The following is a 6,355-nucleotide window of genomic DNA, read 5'->3' on the forward strand; positions in this document are numbered from 1 at the left end:
GCCGCGCTACCCAGTCTGGTCCTCCGTCATCTGATAGATAACGTTGTGAGTCTTGTGTCTGACCAGGCCTGCTGCAGGCTCTCTTTATACAATTCATCCAAAACATAACACAATGGATACTGTAATCTCTTTGTCCATTGGACACAGGGATGGTCATTTACAGTACAGGAGAGGTCATAGGTCGGTTTGAATAGGTAGGCGATGTCTTTTCTAACTGCTCTTGTGGGTGGTCTCCACTGGATTCCCGCTGCATACATAATGTACAGTAAATACAGTTTATATCTATATTCTGCTCCTGCACATAACTATCCGCAGGAACATGCGATCTTCCTCAAACCAACACCGGAATGTTACCCTTAAAATACCCTTCAGCTGGATACCAAACACCACCTTATAACCTTGTTCTGTCCCCTCATATCCCTTTGTTCTGTTACCATTTAAACTGCAGTTACTTTCTGATGTGGTGCAGGGAGACTATGTGTACATTGTGCACTATTTGGATTAAATATGTAATGTGTTTTGATAGCCTTCCATGCGTTCACAAACTCTACCGTAAATACTCATACCACGCGCTAATATGCAGGACCGCGGGAGCGACCATACGCAAATTGCGAATATGCGCATGCACAGCAGAGCAAGTACGCGCACAGAGGCCATCTGTGTGTAGTTTGTACGTGATGTGTGTACTGCAATATTTTTCGACTTTGACAATATAAGGAGCCGCGCGTCGCCGCCATATTCAGTCCGGAATTAGAGAGTGTAGCAAGAGGATGTGTCTCTGTCCTCAGTGCCTGTGCGGGAGGGAAAGTGGGGTGGCGATTCCAGTGCTGTCTTGTGCTGCTCAGTCCAGTCACAGTGGTGATGTCCTCTGCTGCCATATGTCCAGTGTAGCTGTATAAGTCCAGTGTAGTGGTGCTGTGTTTTCCTGCATCAGTACAGTGGTGGTGTCTTGTGCAGCATCAGTCCAGTCACAGTGGGGTGTCCTCTGCTGCCATATGTCCAGTGCTGCTGTATAAGTCCAGTCCATTGCAGTGGTGCTGTGTTGTACTGCATCAGTCCAGTGGTGGTGTCCCTGTGCTGCTGTATAAATCCAGTGGTACTGCCATATATGTCCAGTGATACTGCCATATACATCCAGTGCTACTGCCATATAAATCCAGTGGTACTGGCGTATAAATCCAGTAGTACTGGCGTATAAATCCAGTCCAGTGATACTGGCGTATAAGTCCAGTGATACTTCCGTATATGTCCAGTGGTACTGCCGTATATGTAAAGTGGTACTGCCATATGTCCAGTGTAGCTGTTTAAGTCCAGTGTAGTGGTGCTGTGTTTTCCTGCATCAGTACAGTGGTAGTGTCTTGTGCAGCATCAGTCCAGTCACAGTGGGGTGTCCTCTGCTGCCATATGTCCAGTGCTGCTGTATAAGTCCAGTCCATTGCAGTGGTTCTGTGTTGTACTGCATCAGTCCAGTGGTGGTGTCCCTGTGCGGCTGTATAAATCCATATACGTCCAGTGCTACTGCCATATAAATCCAGTGGTACTGGCGTATAAATCCAGTAGTACTGGCGTATAAATCCAGTCCAGTGATACTGCCGTATAAGTCCAGTGATACTTCTGTATATGTCCAGTGGTACTGCCGTATATGTAAAGTGGTACTGCCATATAATTCCAGTGATACTGCCGTATATGTCAAGTGGTACTACCGTATAAATCCAGTGGTACTGCTGTATAAATCAAGTCCAGTGGTACTGCTGTATAAGTCCAGTAATACTGCCATATATGTCCAGTGGTACTGCCGTATACGTCCAGTGGTACAACAATATAATTCCAGTCTAGTGATACTGGTGAATAATTCTAGTGGTCCTGCCATATAAATCCAGTGATACTGCCGCATATGTCCAGTGGAACTGCCATATAAATCCAGTGGTACTGGCGTATAAATCCAGTCCATTGATATTGCCGTATAAGTCCTGTGATACTGCCGTATATGTCCAGTGGTACTGCCGTATAAATCCAGTAATACTGCCGTATAAATCCAGTCCAGCGGTACTGCCGTATAAGTCCAGTAGTACTGGCGCATAATTCCTGTGATACTGCCGTATAAATCCAGAGGTACTGCCGTATAAATCCTGTGGTACTGCCGTATAATTCCAGTGATACTAATGTAAAATTCCAGTGGTACTGCCGTTTATGTCCAGTGGTACTGCCGTTTATGTCCAGTGGTACTGCCGTTTATGTCCAGTGGTACTGCCGTATAAATCCAGTGGTACTGCCGTATAAGTCCAGTGGTACTGCCGTATAATTCCAGTCATACTGCCGTATAAGTCCAGTAATACTGCTGTATAACTCCAGTGGTACTGGGCTATAAATTCAGTGATACTGCTGTATAAATCCAGTCCAGTGCTACTGCCGTATAATTCCAGTGATACTGCCGTATAAATCCATTGGTACTGCAGTATAAATCCAGTGGTACTGCCGTATAATTCCAGTGATACTGATGTATAATTCCAGTTGTACTGTGTGTAAGTCCAGTGGTACTGCCGTATTAGTCCAGTGGTACCGCCGTATTAGTCCAGTGGTACCGCCGTATTAGTCCAGTGGTACTTCCGTATTAGTCCAGTGGTACTGCAGTTTAATTCCAGTGATACTGCAGTATAACTCCAGTGATACTGCCGTATAAGCCCAGTGATATTGCTATATAATTCCAGAGGTACTGGCATATAAATCCAGTGATACTGCAAAATAAATCCAGTCCAGTGATATTGCCGTATAAATCCAGTGATACTGTTGTGTATGTCCAGTGGTATTGCCGTATAAGTCCAATGATACTGCTGTATAAATCCAATCCAGTGGTACTGACATATAAACCCAGTAATATTGCCGTATAATTCCAGTAATACTGCCATATAACTCCAGTGGTACTGGCGTATAAGTCCTGTGGTACTGCCTTATAATTCCTGTGATACTGATGTATAATTCCAGTGGTACTACCGTGTAAGTCAAGTGGTACTGCTGTGTAAGTTCAGTTGTACTGCCGTATAAATCCAGTGGTACTGCCGTATAAATCCAGTGATACTGTCGTATAATTCCAGTGGTACTGGCGTATAAGTCCAGTGATACTGCTGTATAAATCCAGTCCAGTGCTACTGCCGTATAATTTCAGTGACACTGCTGTATAAATCCAGTGGTACTGCCATATAATTCCAGTGATACTGATGTATAATTCCAGTTGTACTGCCGTGTAAGTCCAGTGGTACTGCTGTAGAAGTCCAGTGGCACTGCTGTATTAGTCCAGTGGTACTGGCGTATAAGTCCAGTGGTACTGCTGTATAAAGAGATCAAACGTGCAAAAGTGGTATCCCCAGTCCACACATGCTGCGGGTCGGGCCTCCAGCGATCCATTGACTCACTCATAACTGCATTAAAATTGCCAATTACAATAATAGGCACAGAGGGAAAATCCTGAATAAACGCACAGGCTTTAATAAGAAGAGCAGGAGTATAGGGAGGGGGGGGGATGTACACTGCCAGTAACAGAAACATAACATTATGAAAGGAGCCTGCTAGAAAAACATAACAGCCTGACGAATCAATCTGGATCTTTTGACATATAAAGCCCATGCTCTTATGTATTAACTCAGATACACCTCTAGAATTCGGGTGAAAAGTAGAGTGAAAGGCACATCCCACCTAGGGCTTTTTGAGGAAGAGTACACGGCTACCGATTAAATGGGTCTCCAGGAGACAAACTATACCCGGGTTACAAGCCTTAAATCGTTTCACTACTAAGGATCGTTTGACCCTATCATTAAGGCCCCTTACCATTGGCATTTCTATAAAGGGTGCAGTGTGTGCAGTGCACAGGGCCCCTGAGTCCAGAGGGGCCTACACCACACACACTGAACCCATTTCTCCTATACATACCTTTCCGGAGTCCATCGCTGACCGTGTGTGGGCCCCCTCCTCTCCCGTAGCCATCGCGCCGCTGCTAGCGCACTGACCACTAGAGACATTGGCACAGTGCCAGAGTCTACAGCGCATGCGCAGGACTCTGAAAAAATGGCTCAGCGCCCATTTTTTCGGAGTCCTGCGCATGCGCTGTAGACTCTGGCACTGTGCCAGAGTCTACAGTGCTCAGAGCGCTAGCAGCGGCGCGACGGCTACGGGAGAGGAGGGGGCCCACACACGGAGTCTGAACACGGGTCCCCTCCTCTCTAGAGATGCCCCTGCCCCTTACGTTCCCTGAAATGACATTCATCATAACATTCAGCCAGTTACCAGACCCCCTCCACACATTGGAATTATACGCATATACATAGACAGGAATTAGAAATGCATAATCAAACAAAAACACCCAAAACAGCTTAGGTAAGAAAAACAATAAACCCCAACCACTCCCACCCCGCATACCCACCCAAACACACGTATACTTAGACCCTAACATTGTGGAAGGACCCCAGAAAAATGGCCAAACTATAACAAAATTAGCTAAAAAGAGCTAGGGGGCAACTAATCCCATAGCCTACAAGACATGAAACCCCCAACCCCAAACAAACATACATGTTGGCGGAGAAATCACACAATAGCAATGCCCAACATATCAACAGATATGTGTGGAGGAGATCTGGTATTTAACGATTTAAGTATCATTAAATAGGCTATGCAAGCACAAGCACAGTTACCAGACTGGGCAACATCAGTCCTATCCAGTCTTGCTACAACATCGGTCCCGGTCGATTCTACTAAAACACTGATTCCAGTTATTTCACCCATATCATCAGTGCCAACCATCAGTGTCATCGGTTCTAGAAGACTAATCTTCTAGTTGACAATATTATCTTTCACATCCAGCCACAAGCCAAGTCTAGTTCTAGGGAACCCAGCCAGAGGGCCGCGACTTGCACGTCGGGAGCAGCCAAGCCCAAACCTCCTTGCGGGGGTCCTTGGTGAAGGCCACCTAAGTTTCTAGACTCTGCGCCTCTGGTTAGGATATTAATCAACTCCTTATTACCAATGCGACCACAATCTTCATACAAGAGAAAGCACTACCATATATCTGGCCACCCAGCTTTCTGCATATGCACACCAGCACAAACACAGGCCAGATGTCTTCCCCGGAAACACAAGAATCCGCATCTCTGACAGAGTTGCTGCATCAATTGCCGTTACCTAAATACTGGTGCAAATACACACTGATGATGATGATGATGATGATTTTGCCAGTTGCTGCACTAGCAAGCAGCTTCTTACTGGCTAGTTGTGCATTCACTTCTGAATCTGACGTTGATTTCTTTATCACTGATCATTCCCATATGATTTTATGGGCATATATTAGAGCACAGTTTTTGCTTTTATAAATTCATACACAAGAAGGAAGAATATACTGCATGTAGTATAGACAGTTTATCATACCTACCAACTGTAGCGATTTTCGTGGGACAGTGCTGTTGGTTTGGGATTGTCCTGCTGTCCGACCCGCACGCTGCAGTGTCCCAGGGTGGTGGTGGTGGTGGGGCAGTCGGGAGACACCCTGTCACTCGCTGTCATTCACATCGTCTATTCACGGGAGACAGAGGGACTGGGGGCATGACAGCTGCTCACAGTGATGAACACAAGAGAAGTGGCTCGTGATCGCAGCATCCCCGCAAAGCCACACCATTTTGCTGAAACCATGCCACTTTCCAGCCACATGCGGCTTCGCTGCGCAGGAGTCTCAGATTGCTTGTCTTTAAATTTATTTTGAACACATGTGCTCCTAAGTGATGTTAAAGTGCTTATGTGTCACTGGATTATATTATGTTGAATATGTACAGCTTTATTCTTCCTCTCTTCTGTCAGTCTTTTATAATGAGTTTTGGTGCCTAGCTACAAAGCTCCCCCTCCCATCGTTCTCTGTCCTGAAATGATCAGACTACTTATATGGCTCTTACATATGGAAGAGGAGATATACTCTCTTGTCTTGTCTACTGTTTGTGTTTCATTTGCCGCTTCCATCATGTATTGGAACAAATTACTCACTCTCATACACTTGAAACTTTTTTTTTATATAGTTTCTATATTCAGCTTTTTACTGCTCGTTTATTGTGTGTTAAACCAGACAGCACATTAATAACATTGGGGAGACAGAGGGAAATTAAAATTACATCGCTGTTCCCTACTCTGTACTAAACTGAAAATGTATTTATAACTAGAAAATAATATGAAAGTGAAAACTGGTTATATATGCAAGTATTAATATTAGAGATGTGTACCGGAAATTTTTCGGGTTTTGTGTTTTGGTTTTGGATTCGGTTCCGCGGCCGTGTTTTGGATTCGGACGCGTTTTGGCAAATCCTCCCTGAAAATTTTTTGTCGG

At 45.0% G+C, this 6,355-nt stretch overlaps 1 protein-coding gene across 1 annotated transcript in view; it reads right to left on the minus strand.

The window, feature by feature from the left end:
* The window catches only part of SPMAP2 (sperm microtubule associated protein 2), a 361,513-nt gene extending 355,900 nt beyond the window's left edge, over positions 1–5,613 (minus strand). Inside the window, exon 1 of the mRNA XM_063923633.1 lies at positions 5,417–5,613. The gene's annotated coding sequence lies outside the window, so the exon portion shown is untranslated. The remainder of the gene's footprint in view (positions 1–5,416) is intronic.
* Between the last annotated feature and the right edge of the window lie 742 nt (positions 5,614–6,355).

Source organism: Pseudophryne corroboree, chromosome 1, assembly GCF_028390025.1.
Source record: "Pseudophryne corroboree isolate aPseCor3 chromosome 1, aPseCor3.hap2, whole genome shotgun sequence".
NCBI classification, from domain to species: Eukaryota; Metazoa; Chordata; class Amphibia; order Anura; family Myobatrachidae; genus Pseudophryne; species Pseudophryne corroboree.